The sequence below is a fragment of the Lepus europaeus genome, chromosome 4 (genome assembly GCF_033115175.1).
Source record: "Lepus europaeus isolate LE1 chromosome 4, mLepTim1.pri, whole genome shotgun sequence".
Classification (NCBI taxonomy): domain Eukaryota; kingdom Metazoa; phylum Chordata; class Mammalia; order Lagomorpha; family Leporidae; genus Lepus; species Lepus europaeus.
Window position 1 is genome coordinate 132294023 of NC_084830.1, and position 18249 is coordinate 132312271.

Consider the following 18249-nt stretch of genomic DNA (forward strand, 5'->3'; position numbering starts at 1 on the left):
GCTCTGGACATTGCAGTCATTTGGGGAGTTAACCTACAGATGGAAGACTTCTCTCCCTGGCTCTACCTCTCTCTGTAACTCTGTCTTTCAAATAAATAAAATAAATCTTAAAACAACAACAACAAAAAAAAAAAAAACCAGAGGCAGGTGCTGTGGCTCACTTGGTTAATCCTCCGCCTACGGCGCTGACATCCCATATGGGCACCGGGTTCTAGTCCCGGTTGCTCCTCCTCCAGTCCAGCTCTCTGCTGTGGCCCGGGAGTGCAGTGGAGGATGGCCCAAGTGCTTGGGCCCTGCACCCGCATGGGAGACCAGGAGGAAGCACCTGACTCCTGGCTTCGGATTGGTGTAGCACCAGCTGTGGCAGCCATTTGGGGAGTGAGCCAACGGAAGGAAGACCTTTCTCTCTGTCTCTCTCTCACTTGTCTATAACTCTATCTGTCACGTAAAAAAAAAAAAAAAAAAAAAAAAAAAAAAAATTCTTAAAAAAAAAAAAAGGACCAACAGATCTTTAAAATCTTTAAAAAAAAAAAAAAAGAAATGTAATTGAGAACATCAACTTGGAAGAGGAAGAGAGTAAGGATGAAAATAATGAAAATAATGTGGAGGACGAGCTGGTTCACCCAGAGATTATAAGAAAAGATAAGATATATATATATAAAGATAAGATAAGGCAGAAAGGGAGAAGAGGAAACAGATCTCAGAATGGATATTATGGTAGTTATGTTGATAAAAGAGACAGAGAGGGGGCCGGCGCTGTGGCGTAGTGGGTAAAGCCACCACCTGCAGTGCCAGCATCCTATTTAGGCACCCGTATATCCTACAGAATGTCTCGGCTTCTCCACTTCTGATCCAGCTCTTTGCTGTGGCCCGAGAAAGCAATGGATGATGGCCCAAATCTTTGGGCCCCTGCACCTATGTGGGAGACCCGGAAGAGGCTCCAGGCTTCTGGCTTCAGATCAGCACAGCTCTGGGCAGTGAACCAGTGGATGGAAGACTTTCTCTCTCTCTCTGTTTCTGCCTCTCTGTAACTCTGCCTGTCAAATAACTAAATAAATCTTAAATATAAAAAAAAAAAAGACAGAGAGTAGATCAGTATCTCTGAGAACAAAAAGAAGTTGCTAAAGATGAGACAGAAAGAGATAACAAGATCAGCCTAAAATTAGACTCTGTAATGCTGGTAGTTTGTAATAGGATGGTTGTTATAGTTATTTTTATAAAAGTAACATAAAATAATTTTTAGGAAGACTGTTCAATTAGTTTCATATTGTCATCATATAAAATAAGATATATTTAACTGCTAATGATAACATTATACATGGAGAAGAATTCTCATTTATCCCACTGTCCAATTTCACAAAATTTTGCATGGAATTCTAATTTTTCTTATTATCTTTTTCTTATTAATCATAATTATCCATCCATTAAAATATGAATGTATTTACACAGGCTTAGTATGGTTTGTCTTGCAAATAATATGTTAAAGTTATTTTTAAATAGCTAGAATTAAAGTTGTTATAATATGAAAAGGTACCAGTTTTTCTTTCCAATGACAAGTTGAGTATTTTCATAGCTGATCAAAAAATCTCTAGTTTGAAGTCTTTTGCATTTGGTTTGTTAGTTTGGTAAGAAGTTCTACAGATTTTTTAACAAATTTTTTTGTTTATGTTTTATCATGAGAGTAATTTGGAGAGCACCTACAGAATAATATTTTGCTTCATAGTTCATGGATTTTACTACTTATTGCATGACAGTGTATTGCATGTTCAATTCCTCATGAACCACTCCTAAAACTTTGAACTTACCACTTTTTGTACAGTCATATTTTAAACAAAGCCATATACTTTAAAAAATAAGTCTGAGGGACCGGCATTGTGGTATAGCAGGAAAAGCTGCCTGTGATGTCGGTTCATGTCCTGGCTGATCCACTTCTGATCCAGCTCCCTGCTAATGGCCTGGGAAACGCAATGGGAGATGGCCCTAAGTGTTTGAACCACTGTCACACATGTGGAGACCCAAATGAAACTCTGGGCTTCAGCCTGGCCCAGTGCTGGCTGTTGTGGCCATCACTGGGGGGCAGTGAACCAGTAGATGGAAGATCTCTCTCTCTCCCCCTCTGTGTCTTTCCCTCTCTCTCTTGCCTTTCAAAAATAAATAAATGAATCTTTGAAAAACTAACTCTGGTTATTATTTTATTGTATCTGTTCTCTATTTTATTTGTACTGTAATAAGGTTTTTCAAGCTTTAGTCAAAAAAGTAAAGACTTTTATGTAAAAAAAAAGGAAAAAAATGGCTTGATATTCTGCACTATGGCAGGAACTTTTCACAGCCCCAATCAATCCCACCCACTGTGGGTGGCAGCTGGACTTATTAAGGGTAGGGCTGACTCCACCCTATATCCAAAGACTTACCCCAATCAGCATAAGCCCATCCATATTATTCTATCTCTTAAGCCAGACTGACTGTGTCAGCCATCAATCAGCACATGACACTCCCTTGGCCACAGCAGAACAGAGCATGTGGGGAAATGTTCTTTTGTATGGTCAAGATCTAAGGAAGATACGTGCTCTCTTTCTGAAGCATGTCATTAGTGAACTTGCAAACTAGAACAATGGTAGTCAAAAAATGGAAAAACTGAAAGGAAACTGATCAAAGTCCTGAAAGAGCTATTTCTAAACCCCATGGTTATTTCTGAACTTTTCTTACACAAGTGCTAAAGATTTCATTTGTTGCCTAAAGCAGTTTGAGTTTGACTTTCTATTCCTTGTGACCAGAAACTATCTACTTGATAAATCAACACAGTAAATTTCCAGCTTAAACTTTGGCATATGTTCACACTCTGGTGACAAGTAACCTTTTATGGTTTCTTCATATTTATTACCATTCTTCAACTCAGCATTGCCCAATAGAACTTTCCTGATGATTGAAATGTTCTCCACCAAGACTGCCCAATACTAGCCACTAGTCATACACAACATCTAAGCACCTGAAAAATTACTACCATGACTGAAGAATTGAATTTTCAATTCATATTAGCTAATTTTTAAAAATATTTATTTATTTATTTATTTATTTTGAAAGGCAGAGTTACAGAAATAGAAGGAAAGAAAGATAAAGAGAGATCTTCCATCTTCTAGTTCATCCTCCAAATGTCTGCAACAGCCAGGGCTGGACCAGGCTAGAGCCAGGAGGTTTTTCCAGGTCTCCCATGTGGGTGGCAAGGGTGTAAGTATTGGGATCATCTTCTATTGCCTTTCCAGGTGCATTAGCAAGGAGCTGGAATGAAAGTGGAGCAGCTGGAATTCAAACTGGCACCTACTGGGATGCTGGTTTCCCAGGAAGCTATGCCACAATGTCGGGCCCCATATTAACTAATTTTAACTTAAATTCCTTCATGAGGCTAGTAGTTAAAGCCCTGGGCAGCACAATTCTAAACCAATTAAATTTTATTTGAGGATAGCCCAGTCTTTCCACCTTCTTTTACTTACCCTGTTCTTTCCTCCTGAGTACCTTACTGTCCCTTGTCACATAGTTGAAACATAGCTATCTTTATAAGTCTAGTTCAAATACCTGATGCTCTGAAAAGCTTTTTGTTTTTAATTACATTCCCCAGAACTTCCCTAGTGCTTTGCTTCCATGTTTTTAATTCCCTGGAATTTCAAAATAATGTTTTGAAAAAATATGGAATAAATAAGCATTTCTTAGGGGCTGGCATTGTGCTGTAGAGGGGTAAGCTGTTGCCTGGAGCACAGCATTTCATATGGGCACCCTGCTGCTCCACTTCCAATCCAGCTCCCTGCCAGTGTTCCTGGGAAAGCAGCAGAGGTTGGCTCAAGTCCTTGGGTCCTTGTACCCACAGTGGAGACTGGGAGGAAACTCCTGGTTCCTGGCTTCGACCTGGCCCAGCCGCAGCTGTTGCTGCCACTTGGGGAGTAAACCAGTGGATAGAAGACCTCTCTCTCTTTCTATCTCTCTCTCTCTCTGTAACTCTGCCTTTCAAACAAATAAATCTTTTTAAAAATAAGCATTTCTTTAAAAAAATGGACAAGAGTACATATACTTGATCTATACATTTCCACAGTAATGCATCAAAGTGAGTGATATCACACTCACTGCAAAAACACTGAGGAATTTCCATTGCCAGATAAACAGAATGAATTCCTCATGAAGCATTAAGCCTGTCCCTGATGTATGTTCTCAAGCTTAATTTCAAACACTTCTGATCCTACAGCCTCAGTGAAGCATATCTTACCTCTTCACCATCTCTGAATATAGCCCATGAAGTTAATCTTTTAACTATAAGATCAAATACCATTTTTACTATGGATGAACAGAACACCTTGGAGTAATTAAAAAAAAAAAGCAATAATGAAGGAGAGAGGCCTTTAAAACAACTCCTTTAAAGAAAGTCTGAAGAAACAGAGATGCTCATCATGGAGGAGAAAAGATCTAATGAAGAGCTGTTGCGGGAAAATAAATTATACTTGTTGCCCAGGGTTTGAGCATTAGAGGGAACTGCTTCAGGCCAAAACAGGGAAGAAATATCCTACTAGTCAAATCTATCAGAAAGAAAATTAGAAGGAAAAAAAATCACTTTTTAAACACACTCTCTGTGCTAAAGGCTTGCTATTTGTTCTACATGCATCATTCTGTCTTGGCAGTTCTGAGACCCAAATGTTATAATCCCATTTTACACATAAGAACACTAGAGTTTAGGGACTTTCAGTTGCTTGGCAGAAACAGCATTCTAACCTAACTCTCCCTGACCTCAGAGTCAATGTTGTACAGCATCCATAAACTCTGGTGAACTGTTCATTACTAAAATTATAAAAGGAAAGTCTGGAGGATGGTGCTGTGGCATAGTGGGTAAAGCTACCACCTGCAGTGTTGGCATCCCAGAGAAAACATGGGGCCAGCGCTGTGGCACAGAAGGCTAAGTTTATCCCTGAGGCACTGACATCTCATGTGGATGCCAGCTGGAGTTCCGGCTGCCCCTCTTCCAATCCAGCTCTCTGTTGATGGCCTGGGAAAGCAGTGGAAGATGGCCCAAGTGTTTGGACCCCTACATTTGTGTAGGAGATCAAGAAGAAACTCCTGGTTCCTAGCTTTGGATTGGCCCAGCCCCTGCAGTTGCCACCATTTGGGGAGTGAATCATCAGACTGAAGATTTCTATCTCTGTCTTTCTGCATCTGTCTCTTTGTAACTCTCTTTCAAATAAGATAAATAAATCTTTAAAAAATATAAAGTCTGGATGCACACTTGGAAGAACAGAATGAGGATTTAAACAATTGATGAGAAGTTGAGAAAAATTGAGATTTTAGCCTTCCCAATCACCTAGGAATTCAAATACCTAAAACACATAAAATTTGTTCCTTTTATATGAATAAAAAAATCAATAAATTTTTTGAATATTTTTAGTAGATAAATGAGTTCAACAGGACATTTAAGACAGAAGCAGCAGAACTAGCAAGACAGAGTCTCTCTCTCTCTGAGTCAAGATTGTAAATCTAGCTTATTCTACCTTATATTAAAATTCTTAGGCCGGCGCCGTGGCTCAACAGGCTAATCCTCCGCCTAGCAGCGCCGGCACACCGGGTTCTAGTCCCGGTCGGGGCACCGATCCTGTCCCGGTTGCCCCTCTTCCAGGCCAGCTCTCTGCTGTGGCCAGGGAGTACAGTGAAGGATGGCCCAAGTGTTTGGGCTCTGCACCCCATGGGAAACCAGGATGAGCACCTGGCTCCTGCCATCGGAACAGCGCGGTGCGCCGGCTGCAGCGCGCCAGCCGCGGTGGCCATTGGAGGGTGAACCAATGGCAAAAGGAAGACCTTTCTCTCTGTCTCTCTCTCACTGTCCACTCTGCCTGTCAAAAAAAAAAAAATTCTTTACTTTCATACAGTTCAAAAGCAGAAAAGGAACATCAATACACATTCTATAGATACGGACACCAGTCCTGAGAGATGTTCATTGTGATAAAGTCTACTTCCTTGCCTCCAACTAATGTCTCATCTCATCATAAGGCTCAAAGCACTGCACTGACACTCCTGAAGATGAACAAAGACCTTTTTGTTTTTAGAGTATTAAACATCCCAGCCCTTATCTTGCCCAGTCTCTGAGCAGTACCCAACACAACAGAATCAGTGTGCCTTTCAAATCCCTATTTTCCTTTCATTTCTGTGGCTCTAACTATTTTCTTCTATTTACCTTTTTGTTTTTCAGTAGCTTTTTCCTAATTTCTTCTGCTTTGTGTTATACTCAAGCGCCTGCTTTGTGCTCTTTGACTTCTACCCACTGTCCTAGTCTCGTCTCTTCCATGGCTTTATTTCCCATCTGTACACTGATGACCCCAAATCCCTACCTTTTTAACTTTAGGTTTATGTTCAATCATACTAAGTAACAAACAGTGCTAATTATCTCTAATGCAAGTGCTTCAGAAGCACTTCAAATTAAACATGTCCAATTCTGAACCCATGATTTCAGCCCTGTCCCAAACTCTGTTTATCGTATATGCACAGTGCTGGATAATATACCCCAATCACACTGCCACCCAAGACAGAAACAGTGGAAATCTGTTTTACTACTCCTTTCCTGTCCTACAACATTTCCAGTCATCACCAAGACTTGTCAACGTCACTGCCCACATACTATTGTCATCAAGTGACTCAACAGTCACTCAAAATGGCAATGCTTCATAGAGAGCGCTTTCTAATTCTATGAAGATTTGGTTTTTAGTGTTGTTACGCCTAATGAAAAATACATATTTTATTACTATTTCTCTTAATTCTTAATTCTTATTCATAGGCCAAACTCAGAAATTTATGTTTTTGAAATTACATATATCAGTGGATATTTATTTTAGTAAAAACATGTATATGAAATTGTATACACAAAATGCTGTTTTAGGGCTGATAAAGTTTTTAAAATGTATTGCGCAAATCTGTCCACTCACTTGTATCACAACTAGCTCTATTACAAATTCAAGCCACTAGCATCATGGATTATCTAAAAATATGATAATCATGACAACAGCAATCTCCTAAATAGTCCCTTTACTTTCAGTTTTGGTTCATTCATGTTTTCTACTACAGATTAAAGCAAAAATGAAAATCTGATCATGTAACTTCTCTATTTAAAACCTAGAAAAAGTCCTAACTACTTGAGGCAGCTTATAGAATTCTGCATGAGTCCACCCTCTGGAGAGTTTTCAGTATCTCTTCACATTACTCAGTGATGCTTTCTTTACTTCAAGATCTTGACCTCCTGAGGAAGTATGCTTCTTTTTGCTTTATTGCTCTTGTTTCCCTGTAAATCTTTGTCTAACTCCTACTTATTTTTCACATTTCAGCATAGATAACATTTCCCTGAGAATATATCTTTGGCCCTCTGTATCTGACTATAATATTCTATACAGCAATTATGATGCTAAAGTGTAATTCCCTGATAAGTTTATTTGTGTCCCTCACTAGATCATGGAGCCATAGTACCCAATTTACTGTTTTATATCTTGTGCACAATGTAGTTCCTGGTACTCCACAGGTCAGGAAGTATCATTTTAATAAGTAAATAAATGAAGAAAGTCTGAAAAGCTTGTACATGTCCCTCACTAGATTGTGATGTCACAGTGGTAGGGCCACTGCCTATCCAATTAACTATTGCATCTCTTGTGCATAATGTGGTTCCTAGTACTTTGTAGGTCAGAAAGTATCTATTAACAAACAAACAAATGAAGGAATGAATAGGAAGTATATGAACATATTTCATACTGGAACCCACCTAGATTCACACTTACCACTGGTTTTAAAATCAGATAAACTGAGTTTAAGTCCTAGTTCTACCTCCTAAAAGTAGACTGATGTTAAATTAGTGAATTAGATTGGTCACACCTTTGTTTTATTTTGTCATTGTTGCTGTTGTTTTTAGAATAATTTACAAAATGAGGATAATTATACCCATCTTGGCCTACATTTCAATATTGAGTAATTGGGAGGAATGTGTGAGTACCCAAATGGGAATGAACTTGAAGAAAGGGAATTATTCCTAATAAATTCTATGGATCTTTTAATCAAGAGAGACAGAGAGCAGGATACCTGATGCATAAGATAAACATTTGGCTTTTGGTGCTTTTTTTTTTTTTTTTTTTTTTTTTCTAATTAATCCCCAGGTCCCGGGTTGCTGTTGCTGATGACTGTCCACAGCTAAGTAGTAAACAACCTGGTGAAACAGACACGTGGAGGATAAAGGGTGGTGTGATCAGATTAACTCTATCCCTGGTAGTTCACAACATACACCTACCTGTCCTCTGTGGTTATGTATCAGAACCTGTGCCTAGCTCAGACCTCAACAAAATCAGCAGGTCTCAAACGGTGAGGGAATATATGCAATGTAAGAAATCACCTCTTCAGTCATAGCATGCCAAATCTAGAAGAAATTCCAATTATAATCCTAGCCAAACTTCCTTTTAGAATAATGGATAAATGTGAGCCTCGAAAGAGGAAATAAAAGTGCTCAGGATCATGCAGCAAGTTAGTTGCAGATTAGCAAAGAGTAAGACATTGTTCACTATGTATTCTCATCACTCCCACCACCTCTGTTACCCACAAAGCTATTATTTTTTCCTTTTATTAGAGTATAATTTACAAATAGCAAAATATTGTTATATCTCACACACAGTTTAAATTTACCCTTTTAGGGGCCAGTGCTGTGGCGTAGCAGGTACAGCTGCCACCTATAGTGCTGGCATCCCACATGGGCACTGGTTCGAGTCCTGGCTGCCCCTCTTCCAATCCAGCTCTCTGTTATGGCCAGGGAAAGCAGTAGAAGATGGCCCAAGTCCTTGGGCCCCTGCACCCACATGGGAGACCCAGAAGAAGCTCCTTGCTCCTGGCTTCTGATCAGCCCAGCTCTGGTTGTTGCGGCCAATTGGGGAGTGAACCAGCACTTGGAAGACCTCTCTCTGTCTGCCTCTTCTCTCTCTGTGTAACTCTTTCAAATAAATAAATCTTTTTAAAAAAATTTACCCTGTTAAGTTTAAAGTTCTGTGAATTTGGCCACAGACTATTTGTAATAATGATCATTCTCATAACATAAAACATTCACCTTCCAGAGAAATTCTTTTTGCTCATTTATAGTAAGCTTCTCATTCCCTGAACATCCCTTAGTAACTGTTGGCTTGTTTCCTTCTTTATATTTTTTCCTTCTTCAAGAATTAGAATTATACAGTATGTAGCATTTTGAGTCTGGTATCTATCACTTAGAATAATGCTTTAAAACTCATTCATGCTATGGTACCTACCAGTAGTTCCCACCTAATGGTATTATATTGTGTTCATGCACCACAGTTTATTAATTTATTTACCAGCTGAGGGACATTTGGATTGTTTTCAGTTTGGGATTACTACCAGTAAAGCTACTTTAAACATCCACATATTGTTTCTGTGTGAACATATATATTGATTTCACCTCAGTATATATCTCAGAGTGGCATTCCTGGATCACAGAGTTAAACATATATTTAACTTTGAAGAAACTGCCAAATTGCTCTTGTTTCACATTACCACATACAACATGAGACTTTCAGGTGTCTACATAGTCTATGGTACTTGCTATTGTTATTTTGTTTTTGATGTTTTATGTTCGGCATTAGATATGTTATGATATCTCATTATGATTTTATTTTCATTTTTCTGATGGCAACTGGTACACAATCAGTTCTTCCATATCCTTGTCATCCACATATCTTCTTTAATAAAATATTTTCCCTCTTTTAAAAAATTAGGTTGTTTTCTATTGCTTAGGTTTGAAAATTATTTACATTTCTGGCTGTAAGTTCTCCAATACATATGATTTTTTCTTAACAGGATCTTTTTGTGAGGATTGTGTTTTTGATGTTATAGCTAAGAAACCTACATCTAAACGAAGAATACAAAGATTTTTCCTTACAGTTTCTTCCAGAAAATTTAGAATTTAAGATTTTACATGTAGATTTGTGGTACCTACTGAGTTAATGTTTATGTATAGTAAAAAGTATGAATTGAAATGTATTATTTTTTCCTTTCACATATGGATTCCACTTGTTTCACATCACGTGGTGAAAAGAATATCTTTCAGATGGGTAGACCAATGGGACGGAACAGAAACACCAGAAATGATTGAACGTATCTAAAATCAACTTATCTTTGACAAAGGAGCTAAAATCAATCTCTGGTGCAAGGACAGTCTCTTCAACAAATGGTGCTGGGAAAACTGGATCTCCACACGCAGAAGTATGAAGCAAGACCCCTACCTTACACCTTACACAAAAATTCGTTCAAAATGGATCAAAGACCTAAATCTATGACCTGATACCATCAAATTATTAGAGAATATTGGGGAAACCCTGCAAGACATTGGCATAGGCAAAGACTTCTTGGAAACAATCTCAGAAGCACAGGCAATCAAAGCCAAAATTGACAAATGGGATTATATGAAATTGAGAAGCTACTACACTGCAAAAGAAACGCTCAGTGATATAAAGAGGCAGCCAACAGAATGGGAAAAATGATTTGCAAACTACGCAATGGATAAAGGATTAACATTCAGAATCTATAAAGAGCTCAAAAAATTCAACAACAAAACAAACAACTCAGTTGAGAAATGAGCAAAGGAATAAACAGGCATTTTTCAAGAGAGGAAATCCTAATTGTCAACAAACACATGAAAAAATGTTCAGGATCACTAGCCATCAGGGAAATGCAAATCAAATCACAATGAGGTTTCACTTCACCCCTGTTAGAATGGCTTTCAAACAGAAATCAACAAACAACAAATGATGGCGAGGATGTGGGGACAAGGTACACCAATCCACTGTTGGTGGAAATGTAAATTGATACAGCTAATGTGGAAGACAGTATGGAGATACCTCAGATATCTAAATATAGACCTACCGTATGATCCAGCCATCCTACTCCTGGAAATTTACTCAAGGGAAATGAAATCAGTATATGAAAGAGTGATCTGTACCCCCATATTTATTGAAGCTCAATTCACAATAGCTAAGATATGGAATCAACTCATATATATATATCAACTGAAGACTGGATAAAGAAATATGGTATAGGTATATCCTGGAATACTACACAGCAGTTAAAAAAAATGAAATCCTCTCATTTGCAACAAAATGGATACAACTAGAAAACATAATACTTAGGGGCCAGTGCTGTGGTGCAGTAGGTTAATCCTCCGCCTGTGGCACCGGCATCCCATATGGGCGCTGGTTCTAGTCCCAGCTGCTCCTCTTCCAATCCAGCTCTCTGCTGTGGCCTGGGAAAGTAGTAAAAGATGGCCAAAGTCTTTGGGCCCCTGCACCCACGTAGGAGACAGGGAGAAGGCACCTGGCTCCTGGCTTCGGATTGGTGCAGCTCTGGCCATTGTGGCCATTTGAGGAGTGAACCAATGGGAAGAAGGCCTTTCTGTCTCTCCCTCTCACTGTCTGTAACTCTGCCTCTCAAATATATAAATAAAATCTTAAAAAAAAAGAAAACATTATACTTCATGAAATAATCCAGTCCCCAAAAGATAAGTACCATATGTTCTCCCTGATCCATGGTAATTAATAGAGTACCTAAAAAGGTAATCTATAGAAGTGATATTGACTCTTTGAGATGCAATGACTTTGAACAGCCTTTGTCTAGACTGTTGAGTAACAGTGTTTTTGTTTTTCATACTATTTGTTAGCCTCTTTACTTAGTGTAGGGTTAATCTTATATGTATAAAGTTAATTGAAAATAGGTCTTAGTATAAAATAAGAATAGGACTAGGAGAGAAAGGAGGAAGAAGGGTGGGAGGGAGGGTAAGGTGGGAAGATTCACTATGTTCATAAATTTTGTTTTGTTTTTTTTTTTTGTTTGTTTGTTTTGACAGGCAGAGTGGACGAGAGAGAGAGAGAGAGAAAGAGAGAGAGAGAGAGAGAGAGAGAAAGGTCTTCCTTTTTCCATTGGTTCACCCCCTAATGGCCACTGCGGCCAGCACACCGCACAGATCCAAAGCTAGGAGCCAGGTGCTTCTCCTGGTCTCCCATGCGGGTGCAGGGCCCAAGCACTTGGGCCATCCTCCACTGCCTTCCCGGGCCACAGCAGAGAGCTAGACTGAAAGAGGAGCAACCGGGACAGACTCCAGCACCCCGACCGGGACTAGAACCTGGGGTGCCGGCGCTGCAGGTGGAGGATTAGCCTAGTGAGCCACGGCGCCGGCCCCTAAATTTGTATATATGAAATGCATGAATTTTAAATATCTTAAATAAAAGATTTCTAGGTAAAAATAAGAAAATAAAACGAAATGAAAAAGAATACCTTTCTCCATTGGATTGTCTATGTACATTCAGAAAAATTAACTGACCATTACGTGTGAGTACATTTCTTTTTTTTATTATTCAGTAAATATAAATTTCCAAAGTACAGTTTATGGATTACAATGGCTTCCCCACCCCCAAATTTCAAATTACATTGTGGGTGGGGAATATAAAATAGGAAAACAGTTTGCCAGTTTCTTATAGTTAAGTATATATACTTAACTTTATGACTCAGTAATCTCACTTTTAAATATACACTCAAGTTGTGGAGTAAAATCTGCTAGAGTGACTCCTCAGACATTCTTCTGTTTTGTTTTTTTAAAAATCATTCTCATTATTCTAGTTCATTGCCTTTTTATTGAAATATTAATATCATCATGCAAATTTCCACAAAAAATTCTGCTGTAACTGTGATTATAATTATGTTGAATCTATAGATCACTTGGGGAAAAACTGATATTTTCTAAATCATGAACACAACAGATCTTATTTAATCACTTTCTATTTCTTTCAGCAAAACTGTACAAGTTTAAGCATATATAACTTTTATATGTTTTTGGAAATGGCACAACTAAATCAAATTTCCTGTTGTTCCATGTAATATGTACATAAAAATGTAACTGATTTCCATATGTTAGTCTTGTATCCTGCAGTCTTTTTGAATCATTTATTAATTTTATTATCATTGCTATATAGATTCTATGAGAAGTTCTACATAATAAGTCTTGTCTTCTGTGAATACAGTTTTATTTCTTCTATTTCAGTATTTCTTTTTCTTGCTTTATTAGCCTGCTAAGTATCTCCAGTGAAATATAAAAAAGGAGTAGTAAAAGAGGCTATCTATGTCTCATTCCCGATGTTAGGGAGACATCATTCATCTTTCAACACTAAGTGTGATGTCAGCTGTGGATGTTTACGAGATGTCCCTTATAAAGTTGAGAAATTTCCATTTGATTTTTAGTTTCTCAATAAATATATGCAAATACAATACTATTAAATAGTCAGCATTATACATATATTTATATACATATAAAGTGACTACTAAAGCTTGCAAAACCATTTTTGTCCATTAAGATGGCTATATAGCGTTTCTGGCCATATGGAAATTTGTATTTATTGATTTTCAAATGTTGAATGTGCCTTGCATTGCAGAAGTAAATGCATCTTAGATGATTTACTAATACTTTCCTTGATTTTTTAATTTTTTATATTTCTGAGGAGTGTTGATATTGTCTGTTTTTATTTTCAAAATATATTTTGTTTCCCATATATACTTTGCAAAATTTCTAAGGTAAACATTAGCTTCATATTCAGAAATTAAAATGAGGGGAAAAGATATGAAAGAACTGACATGTATTTCATCACAAGAATGATCAAATTCTGATACTGATAAATCTGCATATATGACTATATATTCATATTATTTATGATTAAATATTATAAAGCCATTGAGCTTCCACAAAAGGTTTTCTTTATAAAGATCTCTCTCACTTAACACATAGTCTTCTCTGGTTACTCAGGCTATTATCAGATGTACATACATATATGTAAGAGAAGATACCAACACAATCAGCAGCTTCACAATTTCAAAGAGGATTCGGTTCCCATGAGTAAACCTCCTGCAGGTATTTGCTCTTTTAGCCCACTAACTTTCTCTCTTTATTTCTCTCTCTGTTCCTCTCTTTCTTTCTCTCTTTCTTTTTTATTTGACAGGTAGAGTTATAGACAATGAGAGAAACAGACAGAGAGAAAGGTCTTCCTTCCCTTGGTTCACTTCCCTAATGGCCGCTGTGGCCAGCGCTGCACCAATCCAAAGCCAGGAGCCAAGTGCTTCCTCCTGGTCTCCCATGTGGGTGCAGGGGCCCAAGCATTTGGGCCATCCTCCACTGCCTTTCCAGGCCACAGCAGAGAGCTGGACTGGAAGAGGAGCAACCAGGACTAGAACCCGGTGCCCATATGGGATGCTGGTGCCGCAAGGCGGAGGATTAACCAAATGAGCCACAGCGCCGGCCCCTGGTTTACTAACTTTCATCAGTCAACCCATATGGATACCAGTTCGAGGCCGGCTGCTTGGCTTTTGATCCAGCTCCCTGCTAATGTGCCTGATAAAGCAGTGGAAGATGGCCTGAGTGCTTGGGTTCCTGCACCCAATGTGGGAGATCTGGAGGAAGCTCCTAGCTCCTGGTTTCAGATCAGCCCAGCTCTGGCCATTGCAGCCATTTGGGGGATGAAGCAGTAGATGGAAGATCTCTCTGCATCTTTCTCTTTCTCTCTAGCTCTGCCTTTCAAATAAATAAACAAATCTCTAAAAAATAAAGAAAGAATGTATTATCTTGGAGATATATTTAATATAAATCTTGTGATTTCCTGTTAGGTTGCAGCTGTATTAAATATGAGAAGAAACCACACTGCACATTCGCCACATTTCCACACCATTCTTCTCTCATCTTTGGGTCAGAAATGCATTTTTCCCTGAATTTTCATCTATTTTCTGAAGGACCAAATGAAGACACTAGTGGCAGGTCCTATACGAGTTCTACCTTTCCAAAGAATGGGCTCACTGGCATCAGCTACCTGCTGTCATCATCTAGAAAGATGTTGTCTCTCCGAAGCACTGGTGTCTGCACTTCCTCCATCTCCAGCACTGGCTCCATCTCCAGTACTGGCTAGGCCTGCACTGTAGACCAGCTATAAATGTTTTCAGCCCTGGGAACAGCGCTGTGCTATGGCCTGCGCAGTGTGTTGAGCAGACCTCACTCCCAACACTGCAGGGGCGGAGGGCAGGCTCCCGCCAACTCCTGATGTGTGGCAATGATAATCGCAGAACTGGCAAGCACCGCACTGTCTCCAGCAAACATGCTGTCAGGAGAGGTCTCAGGCAGCACTTTTGGCAAAGAAGTATTATCGCTTTTAGGAAATGGTTTCTGCAATTCCAGCTTTACAAAGTGAACTTTGTCATATTTGAACCTCTTGGAAGTTCACCTGTCCGTGGCCTTGTGTGGGAAGTAAGTTAGACAAGCTGTCTTGGCAGATATGGAGCCAGCAACACCCTGAGCAGAGGCAAAGCTGGCAGTTGAGCATCGCTGGGCTCTCAGGCCACTGAAGACCACACTCCACCTATCAGCTTCTGGCTCTTCCTGAGTATCTGCAATTTTTTTGTCTTATTTCTTTTTCAGATTTAAGTATCTGGGTAATACTGGCCTCAAAAATGATTTTACTGATACACACAATGAACTATGCTATCACTAACAATCAGGAAAATGTAAATCAAGATTAGGTAATACTTCACATATATTAGGACGACTAGAAAAAATATATAACAACAAGGATAGGTTATAGTATGGAAAAACTGGTATCCTCATATGTTGCTAGTGAGACTGTAAAATGGTACAATGGAGAGTCAATGAAAAGTTTCTAAAATTGTGACACTGCTGTTACACATTTTAATTGTGACACTTCTGTGAATATACTAAAAAAGTTATACATTTTAAATTGTATTTGTTTAATTAATTTATTTATTTGAGAGGCAGGGAGGCAGACAGATCAGCACACAGAATGAGGTCCCATCAGCTGATTCAATCCTCCAGTGCCCACAATGGCCTCAGGGCTGGGTCAAGTTGAAGCTGAAAGTCAGGATCTCAATCCAATTTTCTCAAATAGGCGGCAGGCCCCAGAACACTAGAATTATTACCTGCTATCTGCCAGGGAAGGAAATAGCAGGAAGCTGGCAATTGGGAACTGGGACTCAAACTCAGGTATTTTAATCACTAGGCCAAACACCCACCCCGAGTTATCACCTTTAAATAAGTGAATTTTATGGTATATGAATCATATTTTAAATAAACTCTTAAACAATTAGGAATTATTTCCTCCTTTTCTATATTCTGATGGAACTTTCCATAGTTATTATTGGTTCCCTGAACATTAGATAGAATTCATTAGTGAAACTATCTTATCCTGGAGTTTCCTCTTGTTGAAACTTGTAATGTATGGATTAAATTCTTTAAAAGATATAGAATTATTCAATTACCAGTTTCTCCTTGAGTTATCTTCATCAGTTTGTGTTTCAAAGAATTTATCAACTCCATCCACATTGTCACATATATGGAATTGTTCACAATTACTCATTATTCTTTTACTATCTGGAGGGTCTATAGTGATGTCTTATTTTCAGTCTTGATATTGCTAATTTGTGTCTTCAGTCTCTCTGTCTCTTCAGTCTCTCCTTCATCAGTTTGTCTAGATGCTAATCAATTCTATTCTTTATTAAAGTTTCATTGATATTTCTCCTTTTTTACTATCAAATTGACCTTTTCTCTTATTTTATTTGCTTTATGTGTTTTGAGATTACTTTGCCTTTCTTTCTAGTTTAAGATGGAAGATAAAATCATTGACTTTCCTCTCTTAATACAAGTATTTAAAACTGTAAATTTACCTCTAGGCACTACTTTATCTAGCTCCTACAAATTTTCATAAGGTATATATATTTTTATTTTTATTTTTATTTATTTATTTATTTTGACAGGCAGAGTGGACAGTGAGAGAGAGAGACAGAGAGAAAGGTCTTCCTTTTTCCATTGGTTCACCCCCCAATGGCCGCTGTGGCCGGTGTGTTGCGGCCAGTGTGCTGCGGCTGGCGCACCGTGCTGTTCCGAAGCCAGGAGCTAGTTGCTTCTCCTGGTCTCCCATGGGGTGCAGGGCCCAAGGACTTGGGCCATCTTCCACTACATAAGGTATATTTTTATTCAATTTAAGATATTTTAGTGTCCTAAGACATTTTTCCTGACTCATTAGTTGTTGAAAATTTTTTAACTTAATTTACAAATATTTGGAGATCCAGGGCATATATGATTATTTAATTTCTAGTTTGACTTCATTATAGCATGTAAATATTCTTTCATTCATTTCAATTCTACTTACCTTCTTAAGGTTTGCATAGTGGCTCAATAAAATCTATCTTGATTAAAGTTCTATATGCACCTAAAAAGGGGGATTAGAGTGTTTTATTTGTTAATTAAGTCAGTTTGGTAACTAGCAGTACAGCACTTCCCTTATGTCCATAGTTTCATTTTCTGCAATTTTGGTTACCTGTGGTCAACCAGTCTAAAGATATGGCATGGAAATTTCCAGAAACAAACAATTCATAAGTTTTAAATCGTACACCATTCTGAGTAGTGCAACGTAATTTCACTGTCCTACTCCATCCCACCTGGGATGTCAATCATCTCTTCATGCAGAGTATCCATGCTTGACACACTACGCACCTATAAGCCACGGAGTAGTCATCTCCACTATTAGCTTGGCTGTCATGATTTCACAGTGCTTGTAACTATTTCACAGTTTCAAGAACTCTAATTTAATTTACTAATGGTAGTTCAAGAGTAGAAATGCTGGCAATTCAGACATGCCAAAGAGAAAGCCCTAAAGTGCTTCTTTTAAGTGAAAAGGTGAATGTTCTTCAATTAATAAAATTTGTATGCTGAAGTTGTTATATAAATATGTGAAAAATACAGTTATCATAGCTCTACTTTATTAGTTGTTATTCTCCTAATATATCCAATTTTTATATTAAGCTTTATCATAGGTATGTATATATATTTAAAATATAGTGTATCGAGGGTTTGGTATTTTCTGCAGTTTCTGAAATCCACTGGAAAACTTGGAATGCATACTTCAAAGATAAGGGAGGACTACTGTTCAGATTTTCAGTATCCTTATTAATTTTTTCTATTCTACCTACTTGTTCCATAAATCAATAAAAGACTGGCTTTGAAGTCTTTTTTTTTAAATTTAAGTTATACAAGTATTACATATTCCATTTTAAAATTTTTATTTGTTAGACAATTTTTTTGAAGTCTCTTAACTATCATTGTCAATTTGATATTCCTTTTTTTCTAATCTGTCAGTTTTTGCTTCAGAGACTTGA